Genomic DNA, 22212 nt, shown 5'->3' on the forward strand with positions numbered 1-22212 from the left:
AGTGATTACATGTAATCTGGATTATGCAATCAGATTAAAATGTAATTCTTGTAATTAGAGCATATTACTTTTATAATGCTCATAATCACTTCAGTTACTTTTATATGTGTATAATGTATGATTTTGCATTTACAGCAAGAGAAGCTAAAAGACAGAGAAATGTTGTGTTGACAAATAGCTAAAAAGTTAGTTTTTATACCGAAATTAACTTTTTTATTTCAAGTCATGTAAATGTTATTTTATGCGTTTGGTTTTAGAGTAGTCACTAGTCACAGTTCATATTGCAACCAGTATATAAAAATATAAAGCATATGTGCAGTCTTTCTCTCATTAGCGTTTCTCCATTTGTTCGGGTTCATTTCGCCCGAGTCTTTGTGGGAAACACAGATAAAATGATTTATCATCATTCACAAATTCCCAGATAACTGTATCCTGAGAAGTTATGACCGCTAGAGTTAATCTGCATCAGGACGCTCCTGGAAATTACATCTCATTCACGTGAAAACAAATAAATCCAGACGGCGTTTGCAGAAACGGGATGGAAACTGTATCTCTACATATGTATGAAACTCATGCTTCGCTGTGGGTGGGAGAAAAACAGCCTCAGAAACAGTCTATTAACAGACGGACAGTGGCTCCTCAACATTTATATGCATGGACTTTTAGCATATTTACAAATGAATCTACACTTTCAGCCGTGCTCCTTTTCTTCCGTCTGTAAGTCATTAAAACAGTGCCAGAGGAGCATATAAACACACAATGATTTTGACAGATCTCTCCAGCTCAGCGTGAGTTTAACACACATTCACAGAGTTCACTTTGTGTGCAAAAGAACAAAGCGTTTGAGGCTCGCTTGTAGATATGTGTAACTCATGCATGTTGAGCCAAACCTTGTTTCTTTGAATTTACAATTATGTGTTTATAAAAATCTTGATGTTTTGTTTGTAGTTGAGACAGAAGCCGGCGGACAGTTTCAGTAATATGGGAAACATTTATATTTTATGAAATGGTTTCATAATGTTTGAGACAGATGTGCCCAGGGACGGATGCTATATTACTCACATCAATAATGCAGTGTCAGATGACAGCGAGAGCCGCTGGGGGGATGTAGTTACGCCGTCACTGTCCCAGAAGAGCGTGCGGTCACCACTCGGGTCAAAGATACAGACTGATCACATAGTCACCCAGATGATGCTCAAACACATACACCTGCAGTTTACAGTGCCACTGGTCAACCTTGAATCAATATATATATATATATATATATATATATATATATATATATATATATATATATATATATATATATATATATATATATATATATATATAAAAATGTAATGTATATTAAAAAAAAAAAAAATTATATTAATTTTTTATTGTCTACGAATATTTTTGTTGTCGAGTAGTCGTTTGATTTTAATTTGACCTAATTTAGAGCCTGCAATAATGCGGTTTGACCAGTGTGGCGCTGTAGTGCAAGACTGTAATTCAGCCCTCCTCAGTAACGAAATAAACAACAACAAAAAAAACAATCACAGCAGCGTGAAAGTAGCAGTTAAAAATGCATCTTACTACACCGATGTGGATGTTTGCAGGAGTTCAGTGAAGCATTCACGTCACGTCTATAGTATTTTATGCAAAACCTTAAATCAAGAAGCTTTACGATATTAAATATTATTATTAAATATTTGATTAATGTGATAGTTTGGTTTGCAGAGATCAAAGCTAAATCTAGCTCATGACTGTTTTGATTATCATAACCCAGTAAGGTATTTTAAGAGAGATTACCAGTAAAAAGTTTTTGAATGGTAACGTTAAGACTTTTTTAAAGTTTAAAGTTTAAAGAAGTCTCTTCTGCTCACCAAGCCTGCATTAATTTGATCCAAAATACAGCAAAAGCAGTAATATTGTGCAATATTTTTACGATTTAAAATAACTGCTTTCTATTTGAATGCATTTTTAAAATGTAATTTATTCTTGTGATCAAAGCTGAATTTTCTCGTCTTCAGTGTCACATGATCCTTCAAAAATCATTGTAATATGCGATTTGCTGCTCAAGAATCATTTATTATTATTATTATTATTATGATTATCAATATTCAAAACAGTTGAGTAATTTTTTTTTTTCAGGATTCTTTGAATATAAAGAATCAGAATTTAGCTGAAATAAAAAGCTTTTGTTACATTATATGCAATACCATTCAAAAGGTTGGAGTCAATATCATTTTAATTTTTTTATTGGGGTGGGTTCCTACACGTTTTCTGACCAATTATTTTCCATGCTTTTTATGACATGTAAATGCATGTTATTTTTTAAATCTAAGTAGTTTATTGTTCTCAAAATGTTTAACTATAAAACATATGGTTAACAAAAATCCCCACAAATGACATTTCCATGCTTGAAAATGAAACTTTGGAAATTCCTTTATATCTCCAGCCTTTCTCATGGCATTAACTCACAGTTTTGAGGTGTATGTCTGGATTTGACATTGACAGCTCAAGCATGTCTTCAGATCTCTGTTCTCATGAGGTTGAGTTCAGGAGCTCGGCTCTGCTGCAGTTTTCTGTTGTGTGTGGATTCAGTGTTTGAACACTTTAATCGCTTGGCTGTAAGGAGAGCTGACAGACGTCATCGTAAAGCAAAACTCAATCTCAGCTGTAGCTCCAGTTACTCACCTGCTGTAGAAAGATTCATTTCTGTCGACCCACCAGCTCAGCCAAGCATCTGTCTTTAAGACAATACGTGGGCGTCTAGAGGTTTTTGTGATACATCACACTAAACTGCACGTCGTCTGCCGGTGCATGTGTCCTGCTAAATTTGTCCCCCTTCAGACGACTTCTGAGTGCACACTAGAGAGGTGACGTCTTTAGCACACAGCTGCTTGATGGCCCTTTTATCCTCTCATATGTTTTTCAAAGAAAGAGCAGCTTTCAGAGCACCACGGATGAAGGATGTTCTTATGATGAAGTGTTTTAGAGCTGCTTCACTGGGTGACATTGACTGCATTTACATGCACTGGGATATTCTGATATTGATCATTATATGGCCATATGCACGTTATGTTAGTGTCATGTAAATGTATTGTGAATCTCTAGTTTATATTTTGTTAGAATAATAGAATGAAGAAGAATCATTGTTCCAAATAGCAATTGTTTTAAAGATATAACCAAAGGGATTTAATATTTAGTTTTATGCTTATTATATTACTTTTAATCCTCATGCTCATAATACAGCATATTTCGACACTGTAAATAATTTTTTCCAGTCTTATATGTGTGTGTGTGTATATATATATATATATATATATATATATATATATATATATATATATATATATATATATATATATATATTTATATATATATATTACATTTTTCATATTTATACATTTTATAATTTTAGTCTTTATTTTAGAAACATTTCATACAAATCTACACATTAATGTGAGACTAGTGTGAAAAAATTAACTTAAATATTCAGTTTTAAGTTTTTTGTCAGACTATTTTAATTATTTTTTTTTTATAATTTTTCAAATTTTCTATATTTCACATTTTTATTACTGTTAATTTTTTTGATGCTTTTACATATGTTTTGCAGTTAATAGACATCTTTTATTATTTTTCTATATGTTATATGTTATTTTTTATATGTATTATTTTATATATTGTTTTTGGACAAAATCTCATTTATTTACATGCTATATGCATATATTTTTGTATAAAAATTTATTTTGTATTATATATTTTGTAATGGCATTCACACTTTTCTTTACAGGCTTAATTTGAATCATTTTTTTTATGTTATTGTTTGTTTCTGTACATTATACAAAATATTCAGACGTAATCTATCATAGGACAGGATAAGAAATCTTGCTGTTTTATGAAGAGTCTCCTTGAGAAGCTGAATGTTATCTGTGTTTGTAGGTTGAGTTATGAGAGCAGGGAATGCAGTGTGGAGATAATTCATGGCCAATCACACGCGAGCGCTCGTGGTCATGTGTCCCATGAGGAAGAACAACAATAGGCCAGTGAAAAAGTGAGCAAACCCTAGAGAGACGAGGACAGTTACAAAAGAAAACTCAAAGGATGATTTTCCCATGACCTTTCATGCTGATGTGCCGCAGTAGAACGCAACTGTTGGCTTCTGGAAGAAAAATCCATTTTCTTTCTCCATAGAGAGAAGGATTTTTAATGATAAAGTGTAAAGAATCATGTCCCATGAGCCCTGATGTTGTTAATCGATGGCATATACGTCTGTAGAAACCAGAATGAGATTCCAACTTAATATGTTTATGGTTTTAGCCAAATTTAAATGAAGAAGTTGTTCGAACATGGTAAAGGCAATAGTTTAAATTCACTCTAAAGATGAAGGACTGAAAATGACAGAATTGTTCAGTCTCTCTTTGCTTCTGATATACAACATATATGTGTTGTAAATATGTAATGTTTTATGCTTAGTTGTCATAATATACAGTGCACCGTATAAATGAGCACATCCTAAAACTTAACAAATTCAACAGTTACTCTTGCTCTTTACTGGGAAGACATGTTCTTTGAAGAAATAATGTTGAACAAAATCTTTTAAATTCAAGCAATTTCCTGACAATTAAAAGAGTTATATAGCCTACTAAATCCTACTCCGATCTATTAAAACCAATGAAACTAATTGAGAGAGAACTGCCACAAGACTTATTTCTTATGTAAGAGAGCACAGTGGTACAAGAGGAATACCAACTCCTTGTTTTAAGTGTGAAAATATAGCTAAAGTAAAACTGACATTGAAAAACAACGGACTTGAAATAATAATCAGTCCTTCATTTTGAGTCTTGATTTAGTGATGAGGGGTTTTTTACAAGTAGAAGAGCAGGAGAAATACCATACAAGTGTCTCAGAGCTGGATAAAGCTATGAAAAGAGTGACTCCTAATCGGTCACAAAATCTTGAAAAAGAAGATGCTACCCTGTCCTCATTCCCTGAGATGCTGGCCATTGGTGGAAATCCTTCAGTGGAGATGTATTTCATTCATTCTTCATGCTCTTGAGCAGCAGTGGGATTCTGTAGAGAAGAGCTGAGCAAAACTCCCCATTAAAGAGCAGAGCATTGAAGGAGTCGTCCTCCAGGAGTTAAACAGGACAGATGTGATATGAAGGGCAGAGCAGTACAGTATACTCAACGTTCTGGAGGACATCATCAAATCTGGAATAGTATACACCCATTACCCATTTCTGTAGTCCTTCATTTAACCTGCTAACTGTCATCCCGTCCCGTATACAGGACGCCTACGTTGACTATACTATATTACAATCAAATCTAATCTAATCTTGACAAACTATATATCGTTGGAAAGGTCTTAGACTCCCAAATATATATTATACCAATATTTTTTGTTAAAAATTATGTAGGAAAAGTAATAGATTAATTTATGACAAGAGTGCACCCTCAGAAATCTACATTACAAAAGGAGCTTTGACCTTTGTTTAGAATAAATACTTCCTCGTTGCCTTTTTCTCTATCACTTTTTAGAAATCATCAGAAGTTATATATCACTTGAAAACATAAAATCTCAAAATTCATCCTTTGAAACCCATTTTAAAATCAGACATTGCATTACCATGTAAATGGCACATCAAAATCATGTTACAAAATGTTTTCAGTCATGAATTATAAAAATGTACGTTTGTATCATGCACGTTCAAGTCTATCTTCAAAAATGTGAGTGAAAGTTAACAGGTTAAACAAAAATGGCTAATTGTGTTATTTTACAGAAAATCTTGGCAGATATTTCATTGTTTTTAATAAGTATATGGTTAATAGATTAAAATTTTGCCCACTTTCCATCAGTTATATTAGTGTTAGTTAGTTAAATACATCTGTTATATTTATTCACAATTGTCTTATAATATTACTGGTATTATATTTTATATGTTATGACATGTTCAGACATTTTTTTGTATCTTTTTTTATATTCATACACTTTATTTTATTTTTTTTAATATATTTAATAACGTTTTTTAAAGATGTACGGATTAATATGAGACTAGTGATAAATCAATTAACCTGTACTGTTTTAAGTTAATTGACTTAATAGACCCTCCATTGTTTTTCTTTTTCTTTTTCTTTTTTTTTTATAAATGTTTGTTTTATCAGGCTAATCTCTATATGCATAATGGGTTTTTTTTCAATATTTATGTGTCCATTTTTTAAGTAGTGCATCTAGCTCGATACCATTATGTAATGCAATTTTTTTTAATGGGATGTTTTGTTTTTTAACTCTAATGGGTCTTAAAATTAAAACTTAAAAAGGTAGTTTGTAATCTTGTGATTCATCTCTAGTTCGGATCATGCCATGGTTTAACTCTTTATTTAAGTAAGTTCTGAAATGGAGAAAATTAAAGGAAGAAAATACTTTCAGGAACCTAGGACACTGGAAAAGTTCAATTATTTTGTTCAAAGTTCAAGAAATGTTAAAGAGTAATACAATATATGAGTTATGATGTCATTGAGTTCACCGAAGAGTTATGCGCCTTTAGCCGTTCCGACCTGAATATCCTGTGTGATTATCTTGGAGAAGATGAAAATAAGACATCTCATCACAAAGCCCTTGCTAGACGCATTCAACTGAGTGAAAAGAATCAAATCTGGGCTTTTTCTTTCATTCTCGCAACCCAACACCACACATCTCAATCTCTCACCGTGTGAATTGTTGCAGAAACCGTAATGACATTTTATGCCGTGTGATTAAACATATTTTTATTTCCATTTCTTCAAGAGATGGCAGTGTGAAAAAGGCCACATGCGAATGAATCCGTATGCTTGACCAAAAACCAAAACAATCCATTTTTCCACTCATAAATTAAGGTCAGTGGTGCGGTGAACAAATTCTCAGACTGACGACTTGCATAGACTTCATATCAAGTGTTGAAATAACTTTCTTTTGTAAGGATCTTTAAATGAAACTCATTTAAATTCAGGATTCGGTTCACTAACCCTCAGTGTTAGAAATAGTAAAAGTGATGATTTCTTTGGCATGCACCACTAATATGTATATTTTTGTAACAATTAAGAAGCAGCGGCACACATCCTACATTGTTCAAAAATAGCCTCAATTAACATCATTTGTTCAAAATGGGCCACAAATTAATTTTATGTAAATCTAGCCTTTCTCTTTTCTCTCGCAGAGAACTGAGCGCTGCTAAATGCGTTTCACTGATTTCCATTGGACTGTGTTAAGATCTCAATTAAGATACAAGCGAGTAAATTGAGCTGAAAAAGCGTGGAGTTCTCCTGCAGTGTCACATACTGATCTAAACTGATTTAAGAGACCGAGATGACACTTTGAGGTGGACAGACCGGTAAACAGATGGTAAAAATATCTCTGAGGCCTTTACTGCACATCATATCTGTAACACAGTTTGCGTTATCGAGCTTAAACTTGAAACTTTCGCCATCAGGTACTGCAAATATTTTTGAATTTGCTGTTGGTGATTCTTACTTGCAATGTTTTTTTTTATTTAAAGCAACTTCTAAGGCATTGCATTCAGATCTAAAAGTAAGCAGCATATTCGTGTTTTGCAGTTGACCGAACGATCCCTTTAAAAACTAGACGTTGTAAGCTGGGTAGTGTTTAATGGTCAATAAAAGTTTCAGAGGTTTCTGATTATATGTTCGTGAATTGCATTGCATTGCCTTTCCTAATTCTAATCATTGAATAAGCAGCGGTATCCAATTCCATATTGTGATTTAGTGAAGGAAAGATTTCCACGTTTGACCCTTTGCCCTGCTGTCTAATGCATTTCTGTAGTGCTTTATGAGGCGTTCGCTGCAGGCACATGAAGAAACTCATTTGCATAGGATGCTCATTGAGCGCGCAGCTAATAGAGAGATCGCGTGTATAGATAAGACGCTCTCAGGTGGACGTAACGTAAAGCAAAACAATTATTTCTCCCTAGTTAAGTCAGTGTTGTACATTATCAGCATCTTGCGTCTATTGAATTGATGTCGTCTTTTCAAAATGTTCAATTTCTCATTTGTAAAGGGGATGCAATGAATAATTTAATAACAAGTCTTGTGTGTGTGTGTGTGTGTGTGTGTGTGTGTGTGTTTGTGTGTGTTTGGAAATGCATGGACAACAAGGCTGCATAATGAAATCAATACAATCAAACTTAGCCAAGCATGCTGCACTATAAATGCTGCTTCAGCACGTCCACGGTGTGTTTAAAGAACAAATACATTGAAATTGTTCATGCTCTCATCAGCTCTACAAGGTTATCTGTATCAGTGCGCCACAACATCCGTCCTGCCTTCGGCTTTCGCTGATGGCTGATCCTTTGCTTGGCTGTTATTCTCTAATTTAGCTCGTACTGTACATTTGCTGACTTTCAGATCCTCATAAGAGCTCCATTTGGCTCTCGCAAGATATTAGACGAGGAAATAATTCACCTTTATATTTAGCTAATGACCGCTGTATGAAGAAAAGAGCGCTGGTTAATACTTCCAGATTTCATTACTGCTGGGGAAATGGCATGATTGGATCCTTCAGAGCAATTTCACAAATTTTGGGCTTTTCAATAGGAAAGGAAAATTGTTCATTAATATCTCAATTGTTCCTCTGAACAAATAAAAGAGAGCGAATGGGGATGTTTGATGAATTTTTCAAGTGTTTCTCCTGAAGAAGAATCTCCATATGAACTCCATATAACTTTGTACTCTTACTCTATGACAACTATTAACTCATTTGAGTTTATTCTTATTCCTTAAATTAAGGAGAAGCATCTTGATTTGTAAGAGACATGTTGATATTTAACCCTGTAAAGCCTGATATATGAACTAATAGTCTAATATATATCTATATTTCTTTTTAAATGGAAATATATATAGAAAAAAAGCTGCTTATGTTTTTTTGTTTTGTATCATATTTGATACATCATGCTTTTATGGCTCATATACTCTAATGCAGTGAGAATATGGTGAAAAAAAAAACAGATGAGTTTTATTCAGAGACTCAAAAATGCAATTTGGTGCAGATGCTGATATTTATGTGGACGGAAAGTGATGAAATTCTGCTGCTTGTGATGTGAATCAATGAGATCTTTATAACAGTAGAGCAGATACTGACATAAAATGCTATAAATATCAGTCGTCAGTCTATATCTCCAGTAATATGTGTCAGTAAGATGAGATGTAAATGATCCGCACATATCAAATCAAGGCTCCTCAGAAGATGTGAGATGATCTGATCCGCTGAGGAACAGTGAAAGTAAAGCTTCTGAAAACAAACGCTCCTCAAAAGAGACTCTGAAACATGATTGATGGAGAATCAAGTGAAGCTGAGCTGCTTCTGTCCAGGAGTTCATCTGAAGATATTACTGACCTTATTCTCATGTTCACTTGATGAAAATCAAAATGTCAGTAAAAATGCATGCAAAAAAAGCAGTGTGTATCCCAAGGATTGTACAATTATACTAAAAGACCTTTTACTTTATAACAACTCTAAAACTATCAAACAACAGAAGGCATTGAGAAGATTGTGTGGGACAGGTTTAACAACAAAGTTTGATCCTGTTGATTATTTAGAGACCTTAGAAATCCCTAATCAAATAAGATGCCCTAGCTTTATAAGATTAAACAAAACTTCAGAACTCAAAGTCACTTGAGCATTGAAAGAGCAATCCACACATAAGCCATTTGAAATGCAAAATATATATATATATATATATATATATATATATATATATATATATATATATATATATATATATATATATATATATATATATATATATATATATATATATATATTTGGACTAAGCATTAAGTGGAGAAGGTGCATGCACTGGATTCTGTATACGTGAAGCCACAGGTGGCGTCCAGACCCGTGGCATTTTGACGGCTTGATGGACAGCAAGAGTGCTGTGATTTTCTTTAATAGGATTTGACACCAAAGGCCAAGCTAAACTGAAGGACAATGAAACCACTGACATTTCCTCCCGGTCTGTGTGATCAATAAGAAGCAGACATGCTCCAGGAGCTGAATCTTATTCCTCAAAACCATATTTTCTAAGCGTTTCATGTGACTGCGCTCCTTCTCACCGGCTGGGAATTTAGATTTTGGTCTTGCTTCACTATAGATCACTGCATTTTAGGAAGACCTTCTTCTCTAAGTTTTGCAGCATCCTGGCATCCTATGAATGAGTCCTTGGAACATGATGAAGTTAGAGTCGGCCTGACACTGTCCGAACGTCCTTTCTTTGCTTTCTTCACTAATTAATGGTTTTTCCACTTTTTACTAAAATGTTCTTTTGGGAAGTTTTTTTTTTTTTTTTTGCATTGCTCTGAAAAACCCCCATAGAGCATATAGTATATACTGTAGATCAATAATTGAATTAAATCTATCACTCGTGCATATAAAAAACAGCAGCGTGGACATCATGCCTTATTATCTCCTTTTGTGTCCTACTGCGCACAGAAAGTAGAGGTAGAGTAAATTTAAATTCAGGTTTGTTTTGGTTCTATTGCATTTTTGCAAGTGTGAGAAGCAGGCAAATAAGAAAATCTCCCTCATGCACTCAGTCCAGGTTTGTTCAGAGGTAATAAGCAAACTATTAATAGCCTGAACAACACAAACAAGCATCTTGACCAGCTCTGCTGCCTTCCAGCTGGCTGGGACAGATAATTGACCCGTCTTGGCAACTCGAACTGGATAACCGGTACAATCATGAATCTCTATGAGCGATCAGTCCAGTTAGAGAGGCCTTCAGGAAATTCCTGCAGCAGAAAAAACAAAAAATGCAATTCTTCCACACACAGCAGCTTTTGAACAGAACAGACGGCGGAAGGGTAATAGAAACCTAAATTGGTTTTGGAGTTATCATTTGTTTTTCTCCATACAGTCTCAGCGGCTGTGCCATTTTACATTTTTCTTTTCAAGAAATACAATAACCAATTGTCCTGGGTTTCCTTTTGTTTTTCCAAGTCCTTGAAGTTGATAAAAGTGCTGGTCAGGTGGAAGTATTAAAGCGTGATCGTTTGTTCTCCATGCACTTTTATATATATATATATATATATATATCATATTCATTTTCTTACCCCAATTTTTATTTCTATTTTAGTGTTTACAGTCAGAGTCAGAAATTGTAATGTGGATGTGAGGAAGATATACTGTAGAAATTGTACATTTATTTAATTAATTGAATTTAAATTGCAAACAGGATGAAGAATTGCTATTTACATTTTTTTTATAGTATTAAAATTCAAATAAACTTTGAACCAGAAAAGCAGCATTTATAAAGACAAACTTTAAATGCTGACTTTATTATGTCTGAAAGTTTAAAATGCATTCGATTATTTTCTAATTTATTATCTCTTATTTATTAGACGGAAAGAAGGATAGATAGAACAATGCATGAACAAAGCATTCAATAGATACTGTAGATATGTTTATTTAAATTAACTTTTGTTGCTCGGGGTGAAGAACACTTCCCAGAATGCATCACCTGTGTTGTTTAATTGAATTAAAATGTACTTATTTAATGGAATTTTAGTTTAGCAGTTAAGGTTTAGCTCTGCTTCTGTTGATCAGGATGTTTTTTTTTACTCGTGAAAACTTTGTAATCAAAGAAACTTTGGCATAAACATGTTATTTATAAAGTTGTATCAGTAATATTAATGCACATCCCATTTTCCTTTAGTCACAGACACAGGTGTACTGAAGGAAACGTATTCTATTCCATATGACATTGATCGTGTTTCATATTAGATCTAAAATAAACTCCAAGGCATTATCTGTCAGAAATTTCAGAACCGTTTTAAATCACTGTCTATCAGAGTATTTCAGGAAATATGCAAAATATGTGTTATGTTGTTGAGGATTGTTATTCCGTGTTCGCAATCGTGCGCCCAGATTGACGTGAATGCATTAAGAGTGTGACGTGTGCTGCATCCCTGCTTTCATGCGCTCCTCCTGAACTGACGTGTGTCAGAAATGAGGCGATAAGAAGTGATTGGCATGTCAGGACCGAAGCTCCAACAGCATTTTCTTCAGCACATCGGTCAGAGAGTGATCTGCTGCGGGGCTTTCATGTGTTACTCAAGCTGTGAACTCTGGAGGAATTATGGTATGTTGTCAGGGTGTTGGTAAATTTCCAGAAACATTTCGAACAGGTTTCCAATATTTTCCAAAAGTTCTGCAAAGTTTCTGAAAATCTATTGGAAATATTTCACCTCTTTGCAACCCTAGTTGCTATGCATTTTGGGGGGGTTTCTAGGTGGTTGCTAGGATAATTTGTTGCCAGGCTGTTGCTATGTAGTTTCTAGGGTATTCTGAGTGATTGTTAGGACAGTACACAAGTGGTTGGTAGCAAATTATAGTATGTTCATTGCATTATTCAGATTGTGAACTTTGAAGGAGTTACAGGGTGTTGCCAGGGTGTTGCTATGCAGTTATTTGGTTATTCTGGCTGATTGCAAGGATCCGATGTTGCCAGAGTGTTGCTATGTAGTTGCTAAGGCATCTGGGTGATTGTTAGGACAGTAGACAGTGGTTGCTTGCTTGCATATGATAATATATATATATATATATATATATATATATATGCATTTAGCAGATGCTTTTATCCAAAGAGACTTACAGTGCATTCAGGCTATCAATTTTTACCTATCACGTGTTCTCGGGTAATCGAACCCCCAACCTAGCGCTTCATTAAGCAATGCTCTACCAATTGAGCTACAGGAGCAATATTATTATTGTAGGATGTTTTTATTTTGCATTATTCAGGCTGTGAACTCAAAAGGAGTTATAGGATGTTGCCAAGGTGTTGCTAAGCTGTTGTTTGGGTTATCTTGGTGGTTGCTTGAGTGTGACAGAATGTTGCCCGGTCATGCAGTTACTGGAGTTTCTCGGTGGTTGTCAGGGTGTTGTTATTCAGTTGTTAGGGTTCTCCAAATGGCATTACTCAGTGGTTACTAGGATATTATAGTACATGTAGCCAAGGTGTTGCTATGCAGTTATTGAACAATACAGGTACTATAAGTTTTTCTTTTAGTGTGTTGTTATACATTTGTTAATGCATTCTGGGTAGTTACTAGGATGTTGCCTTGGTGTTGCTAGGATATTCTGGGTGATTGTTAGACCATTACACAGTGATTGCTAGAATGTTTTAGAATGTTGCCAGGGTGTTGCTGTGCAGTTGTTAAGATATTCTTTGTGGTTCTAAGAATGCTATATCATGTTGCTAGGGTGTTTCTATGTGGTTGCTAGGATATTCTGGGTGATAATTAGAACATTACACAGTGATTGCTGGGATGTTATAGGATGTTGCCAGGGCATGGCTGTGCAGTTGCTAATGTACTATATATTTTTTTCTTTTAGTGTATTGCAAATGCTTTCAGTCGTTAGGGTATTTTGGGTGGTTGCTAGGGCTGCACGATAAATCGTATGTGATTGTCATGCGCACCTCGTCAGTACTCAGTACATTGCGCTGACAAACTACACAGTATCGCGTTTATAATCACAGATGAATCGCATTGAATTATGAACACGATATTGCGTAGCTTGTCACCGAAATACGGCTCTGTGTATTAAATGCCTCTACATTTGAAAGCATGGGCCCTATTTTAACGATCTCAATGCAAAGTGTAAAGCGTACGTTGCAGCTGCACTCAGGGCGTGTCCAAATCCAGTTTTGCTATTTTAACGACGGAAAAACGGTCCGTGTGCTGGGGCGCATTTTTGAAATTGGTTGTCCCTGTTCTCTTAATGAGAAATGGGCGTAATGTTCAATAAACCAATCAGAGTGTCATCTCCCATTCCCTTTAAGAGTGAGATGCTCTCGTGCCATGGTGGATCACTATTTACATTGTGGAATCTTTTGGCAGAAAAGCTGAACGCTTCTCAAGCGAAGAAACCGATCTGCTCGTGCACAAAATTAAAGCACGCGAGCAGACCATCCACGGGACAAGCAGGAATCTACCAAAGCTCTGCGCAATGAGTCAGTTAATATATATATGTGTGTGTATTGGCAGGATTGCTCAATTAATTAGCCAATTTCATTCATCGTTATAAGTAGTAATAGGCTAAATTGTAAATAGGTAGCCTAATTCTAATACACGTAATGACTATCCATCATTACATTGTTATATTTATGTAGCCTACACAATAATATTCCTTTACACTGTAATCCTTTTGTTTTTAATATTTGGCATGTTTGTGTGATGCATCCATGTGTGTAATAATCAAAGTTAGCGTGCACTGTGGACCCGCCCAGATGGGCATTTTCTACCAACGCGCTCTTTAAATAACAAAAAAAATATTGAGCAATTGACTTTAGACTTTAGACCAGGCTTGAGTTGTTCTATGGCAAAGTCTACTTTCAGCTCCTTAAAATAGCAATGCACCTGAACACACCTCTTCTTTTAGACTAGGGCATCCTACAGTATAACTGACCTTTACTTTTGTTTTTGAAACATGTATGCAACAATCACAGTTTAGTCCGTTTCGTTTCTCATCCAACATGAGAAAGGTGATAAAGTCCTATTTATGTGTGACTGTTAAGGTTTTGCAAAATGTCACCAGGGTTGTTGCTATTGATTTTCTAATTGATTATGGGTTGTTCCTAAGTGTTGCTCAGTGGTTCCGATGATGTTTTAGGGGAGGGTTTTAAATAATTGTCCCTAGTTTTTGCTGGTTCCCATGGTGTTGCTAGTGCATTACTGTGTGGTTTGTCTTAATCTGTTCAGGGTTAGGTAATGAAATTCTAGGATAAATGTTACACCATGATCACATGACCACGAGCGCTGGTAATAGTGGAGACCGAACAAAAAGCATCAATAATAATTTACAGCCGTTTCTTCAATCAGATGCGGAGTATGAAGGGTCTTTTCTTGCAGCTTTGTGGCCCATCTGTCTACTGTGTCTCTGTGTGATAAACTGCTGCTCAGTGATGATAATACTTCAGCAGAGAGTCACAGATTCATTCGCCAGTCGACGGACTGTAACTCTCCAGCATTTCGTTTAAAGCACCGCTTCCCACATCCTTCCTGAGCTCAAAGCAGTTAGACGAGAGCAGTGTATATTTGCATAAGTGAGATCTCTCCACTCGACCGACGGCTCTTGGCACAGGACGAATAGTTCACGAGGTGGAAGTTTACAATTGTCAGTGTTTTTTCCAACATGCATCCGTAAAACGTTTTCCATGTCATGCTCTTGAAAAGCAGCAGTTTGGGAAGCAAACAGACTTCTATTAAAGTAAATTACACTTCTTCAGTGTAACCTTTGCTTATGTTTATTCTGTCAGAAGCGTTTTGCCCACGGTGTTGAATAATCACGATTATTCAGAATTGTGTGTAGGTTGAGCAATTCCTATTTCTCCTAAATTGCTTGCTGTCGATGTGGGCCGGGATAAACCCACTTCAGAGTAAATCCAATTATCACATAAGAAAAGGTAATCCATATTCAGATATGTAATTATACGCACTGCCTTCCTGTGTTTTTAAAAGGCCGAGCACACACTGCCCTCTAAATGGCATTGCTCGTTTGTTTATCATCACAAATGAATAAGTCCATTGTCAGCAGCACAATAACATCTATGCAAATCCCTCCGACTGCGTTTCCCGGGTTTATTTATGAATTGTCACTCCTCTAATAGTCGAGTCCTTATTTCCATGCACACTTCATACTTGTGTGACTTTGTGGCGTAAAGTCATTGGAATTAGCCAATGTTGCAACCGTATATTAACGAACAATTATCTGCTAAGCTGCAGAAGAGACTCTTAAATAAACGGGTCGTTTTTCTGCTGTTGCTACGGGACACGCTCTTAGCAACTGTAATTAACAGCAACAACTAATTAACAAAAATAATGCATGAGTCTTGTTTGTGGGCCGCTCTTCAGCATGGTCGGTAATTGCTTTTTTTAGCTCAAAATCTTTGCTAACTTCTGTATGACAGACAAATTGTCTCTGAAAGCGAGCGAGATGTTTCTCGGCCCTCTCGAGGCTCAGATGTGCTGTGCGCTGAACTGTGAACCCAATCGGTCTCGATGAAACATGAAATCACTCTCGTTGTATCCGAGAGCTCTGGTTTTATGACAAGTTTAAGGGATAGTTCACCTCAAAATGAACTACTGTCATCATCTACTCCCCTTCGTGACGCTCTGAACCCGCGTGACTATCTGTGAATCGCCAAGCTGTCGTCGGACATACAAAGGAAGAAGACCGTGAGCAAGAGCTGTCAAGATTAAAAAACAGACCAAAAAAAAAAAAAAACTGACCAAAAAAAAAAAACGGATTATTATAGTTAGGGCCCTATTAAATCTTTTTTTGTCCGAATTCTATTGTTTTGTTATTATAAGTTTTCCTGGATTCAGTTTTAATTGTTTGACTGAATTTGAAGGGTGCCTAATTAAGTTCATTCTTAAAACCGTCATTAAAATTTTTACAATAATATGTTTTATTTCTTTCATAAACTGTTTAATATTCTATACATTGTATGATCTTACGCATTTATCAAAAACACTGGTAAAAAAAAATGATAAATGAAATTTTGACAACTTTAACAAACTTTGCTGTAACAATGAAAGTTTACAGTTTGATACAAATGGATGATATTCCTTAAAAGTTTTAATAAAGTATTATTATTATTGTTGTTGTTACTCATTTAAAAAGTGCATTCCGCTGTACAATAGTAATTTATTTCTGTCATAATTTCAAGTTCACGTACATTTTAAATATATACTGTATATATATATAGAGAAAGAGAGAGATTTTATATACATTTGGAACTGTTAATCAGATCACTTCTGATCAATTTTTTCAGCTATTTATACTGTTTGTGCTGCTGTGCCATCTTTACCTGTCCATCGGCACAGCAGGTGTATTGTGCCAGTAATAAGTGATCTGTGATGTTGTTTCCGCCTCCTCAGTCGTGTTATCATCCGTTATCCAGCACCGGAGCACAAGGGGCTAAAGCAGGAGCGTAATCCCAGCCGGCAGAGCCCTGATCCTCAGATTCAGCGAAGTTTGTTCATATTAGATGTGGAGGTGTCGCAGAAATGATCAGTTTTCAGCCTCGTGGGGTCTGGTGAGCATTTCTGACTCTGATAGCGATTTACTATCGTGCTGCTTCAGTCACTGAATGAGTTTCTGTGTTATGAGGTCTGATGGAGTTAAGAGCACAGTAGAGTTTCCCAAATAATAAAGAAGGGAAAAAAATCATGCTTTTTACACTGTCATCACACCAATACTATTTTGGCATACCAGTACCACCTCTTTACTATCTCAACTGTTTCTTACTGAGATTAAGAGTCATATTGTTCCAAAAGCAAATGATTTGAGCTGCTGTTCACATTCATTTCATTATGGAACATATACAGTAGCTCTTTACAATATTGTTTCATTTTATAACATTGCTTAACTACTTGCACTGATAGGCTACATGATTAAAAGTGTATCTAATAATATAATTTCCTTGACATACGTTGATATGAAATAACAATGAAGAGTTAATGTGTAATAACAAACATTTTGTGTTAATGCATAAAATAATTTACTAATGGAACCTTATTGTGAAGTGTTACCATATTCCACATAATAATATTCATTAAAACTGTATGTTAACACGTATCACCATATGGTAACGGTAACTGAATTTATTTATTTAAACAGTAACACGTTACTAATAACTCAAATGCTCAAATGATTCGCGAACCCGCTACGAACTCCCGAACTGACTCAAATGATTCGCGAAACCGCTCCGAACTCTCAAATGATTCGGAAACCCGTTTTGAACACCCAAACTGACTCAAATGAATCACGCTCCGAACTCCCGAACTGACTCAAATAATTCGCCATCCCCAAACTGACTCCCATGATAAGCGATCCCGCTCCGAACTCCCGAAATGACTCAAATGATTCGTGATCCCCAAACTGACTCAAATGATTCGCGATCCCGCTTCGAACTCACGTAATGACTCAAATGATTCGCGAACCCGCTCCGAACTCCCAAACTGACTCAAATGATTCGCGATCCCGCTCCGAACTCCCGAACTGATTAAAATGATTCGCGATCCCCAAACTGAATCATATGATTCGCGAACCCGGTTTGAACTGCGAACTGACTCAAATGATTCGCGAACCCGCTACGAACTCGCGAACTGATTCAAATTATTTTCGATCCCGCTCCGAACTCTCGAACTGACTCAAATGATTCGCGAACCCGCTACGAACTCCCGAACTGATTCAAATGATTCGCGATCCCGCTACGAACTCTTGAACTGACTGAAATGATTCGCGAACCCGCTCCGAACTCTCGAATTGATTCAAATGATCCGCGATTCAAATTATATGCGTTATGGTCTATACAAACACAAAGTAAAACAGAAAGTAATTTTTAAACACTATTTTAATTAAGTCAGACTAGCACAAACTGAATATTGTATATCACAAGGATTTCTTGTATTTATGTCTTTTTTATTTCTAATTTAAAATTATAAAATTCTGAGATTAAGTTAATAATGAGCTATAAAGCAGCAACTTATGAGCAATAAATCAGGTTTAATATAGGCAAACTAAACAACCTTAAAAAAAAAAACACTAAAAAAAAAAACTTTTTGTTACTTGAAATAAATGTTAAAAAAATATTCAAATTCTAGTTACCAGGGCAACATAAATTTTAACTAAAATAAAATAAAAAATAAATAAAAATTAATAATAATTATAATATATATACACATACAGGTGCATCTCAATAAATTAGAATGTCATAGAAAAGTTATTTATTTCAGTAATTCAACTCAAATTGTCAAACTCATGTGTTAAATTTAATGCACACAGACTGAAGAAGTAGTTTAAGTCTTTGATTCTTTTCATTGTGATTATTTTATCTCATATTTTACAAAAACCAACCAACAAATTTGAATACTTCATAAGGCCAATAAAATTGTAATCATTTTTTGTAATATGTTGGCCTTCTGGAAAGTATGTTCATTTACTGTACATGTACTCAATACTTGGTTATAACAATCGTTGTTCAGACGTGCTGGTTAAGTGATTAACTGATTATTTATCAGCACGTATAACCTTCCCTCGTAGGTGCAGATGATGACGTGTTGCCAACACTCACTAGTCATTTGCATAGCATTTAAATGTTGGTATTATGATAATTTGGACAGGCTGTTTGGCATCTGAGAGCTGCGTGCACTCCTTCCCCAAAACTGAGAGACTCAGTTAGACGCTGACCTCGCAATCCAAACAGATGGTCCTCGACACTGCCAGAGAACCAACAAGAAACGAGATGGTAATTAGGTGGGATAAATATTCTTGGCTGATTCTTATGAGTTGTGAATTTTCACACCGGTCGGAGAATGACACTTTGTTCTCTGTGTGTCTGGCAAGACAAACCGTTTTCAACCAATAATCACCATGACACTATGCTTTATTATTATTATTATTATTATTATTATTATTATTTTGCAAAGTAACCATTACCATGACCTTTTTTACTTGTGTCTGATTAATACTCGGTCCTTAAAAATTATTTAAATACAGAATGATTCATAAGTAAATCAAACAATTCAAATTTATTCAAACTGATTCAAAATTGTGTCATTTTACTATAATTGATATACTATTATATTTTTTGCTAATATATTTGAATTATATTTTAATTTGATATTTTCTGTTGTCTCTTTAATCTTAGTTAGTTTTGTCAACTTTGTGTGTTTTAGTCATTTTTTTCTTTGGTTTTGATTTTTAAATGTTTAGTATTTTTGTTAATTTTAGTTTAAATTATTTTAGTATTTTCAGAAATATTGATTTTATTTTGAGTAATGATTTATTTACTGTTTTAGTTTTTGTTAACTATAATAACTTGAGCAAAATGAACCATTAAAAATGAAATTAAATAATTAAATAAATTATATTAATTCCATTCATTTCTGTTAGGTTTGTTTAAATCTGATCTTTTGAATTGGTTCTTTTGAATGAATCGTACACAAATTGGTTTGATTCATTTTTTATTTTATTTTTATTTTTTTAACACTGAGACATACATATTTGATATTTATCAGCATATTAAAACTATATAAAATAAACTTAATAAAAACTTAAAATATTTAAATTTGATATTTGGATTACTTTTTAAATATACGGTATTCGATTTTTGAACTAAATTAGATTCAGTTTCATTGTCAATTCCTCAGTACTTGTACTCTGTACTTTTAAACCTAGTTTTAAATAAACTAAGTAGATTTTCATTGACAATATTGTTGTATTTATATTTATTTAATGTGATGTGATGATAATTATTCTGTTTTGCGGTGTGTAATATATTATTATCTTGTGTACTATACTATTATCTTCAGAAAAAAACTCCTTTGTTTGTAATATATCTCTAGTGTTCTTTGCAGAGTTCAGGGATTTTTTATTCTTTACTCTCATTGTGCTGATGATGCTCATTTGATTGTAAAATCCTTCTCCTTTATCCAGGACTAACTAATGAAATGCAGCTTTCATAATGAGGTCTCATTTGAGTGAGAAACACGCTGTGATAATATCGCGTCTCTCAGGTGAGTGTTTAGTCTGAACTCATTGTTCTGTTGCGTTCTTTGTCTCATAAAGTGCTCTCAGGGCACTGAGAATAACGGAGTAACACTTGTGATGCAGTGGTCCGGTCATGAATGTGCTAATAATTGAGCACAGCATCGCAAAAGCAGCCTCGCAAAATAAACCCACACTGGGAACAACTTGTTCAAAAGGATCTTTTTTTGTTGTTTGGCGCTTTTAAGGCAGTTTGTAAAGAAATACAAATTAAACACTGCCATGTTAAAAGGAATAGTTGACCTAAAAAAAAAAAGCTCACCCTCAGACCATCCAGATGTGGATGAGTTTGTGCCTCCGTCAGATTTGGAGAAATGTAGCATTGCATCAGTGTCTCAGCAATGGATGCTCTGTAGTGAATGGGTGCCGTCAGAATGAGAGGCAGTGAAAACATCACAATAATCCACAGCACTCCAGTCCATCAGTGAATATCTGGAGAAGACAAAAGCTGAAACAAATCCAGCATTAAGATGTTTTTAACTAAAATATGAGTCCATAATCCATTATAATGTTTCCTCCAGAAAAGAAAAAAAAAGTCTGGTCTGAATCAGGAGAGAAAGAAGATGGACTTCTTTCACTGGAGGAAGCGTTATTATGGATTATGGATTTGTGTTTTGCCAGAGTTAAAAAAGTCTTAATGCTGGATTTGTTTAATCTTTTGTCTTCTCAAGACATTAACTGATGGACTGGAGTTGTGATGTTTTTATCAGCTGTTTGGACACTTATTCTGACGGCACCCATTCACTGATCAACATTCTATCAGTGCAGGTTAACAGAAGTAGAAATAATTAAAGCTTCACAGATGAACGGAGTCAGTTTAGCTGAATTATTGTCAGAAGTACTGTAAGCGTTGTTTATGAGCTCACGGTCATCCAACACTTCGAGCCCCGCTTCAATAACACCAAATATAATCTTTAGAGCTTGTAATTTCAGAAATGTTGGGTCTGTACGACGTCCTCTCATTCATCACGAAGTAACCGAGAAAAACCTTGTTGTAATATTGAAGGCACCATTTTTTTTGCTATGTGAAATATATTGCTTCTGCTTGCTCTAGAGAGCCGACTGAATCCATCATCCTCATATATTAGTATTATTTTACAGGTTTCATTTGAACTTTAGTGTTAGTCATTTTGTAATGTGCTTTTGCCAGTATTATTATTATTTTTCTAAAATATTTCTGTTTGAAAGTGATCGTATCGTTCCTCTCACTCTCTGCTCTGCACCTGTGTGTGTTTAAATATTAATATCATCATGTAATGAGCTTCGTGAAGTTCTTCTTGATGTTAATGATTTATACTAGAGGACAATCTTGTGCAAAACTGATTTTGTGTCAGTAATCATGTTATTTTAGTATGATTAAGATACTTTTGTACTTTGTATTAATATTTTTCATTATGTTTTTCATTATTTTTATATGTTCAATTTTCTTTTACATTTTTGAATTTTAGCAATGTTTTTTTGTGTTTTTGTCATGTTGTGTGTGATTTTTATCAATATTATTATTATTATTATTATATTTTTTCAATACTCATATATGGTCTAGCAGTTCTTAGTTCAGTTGTGGTTATTTTGGTCAAGTTAAGCTAAATTAAATTGAGACATGTTGCTTTGCTATCTGAATT

The 22212-nt window shown here is 34.7% G+C and overlaps 1 protein-coding gene across 1 annotated transcript in view; it reads left to right on the top strand.

Annotated features, from left to right (window-relative positions):
- The window catches only part of cntnap3 (contactin associated protein family member 3), a 198804-nt gene that overhangs the window by 30262 nt on the left and 146330 nt on the right, over nucleotides 1–22212 (top strand). The gene's annotated exons all lie outside the window — the stretch shown is intronic.

This window comes from Carassius gibelio, chromosome B10, assembly GCF_023724105.1.
Source record: "Carassius gibelio isolate Cgi1373 ecotype wild population from Czech Republic chromosome B10, carGib1.2-hapl.c, whole genome shotgun sequence".
Classification (NCBI taxonomy): domain Eukaryota; kingdom Metazoa; phylum Chordata; class Actinopteri; order Cypriniformes; family Cyprinidae; genus Carassius; species Carassius gibelio.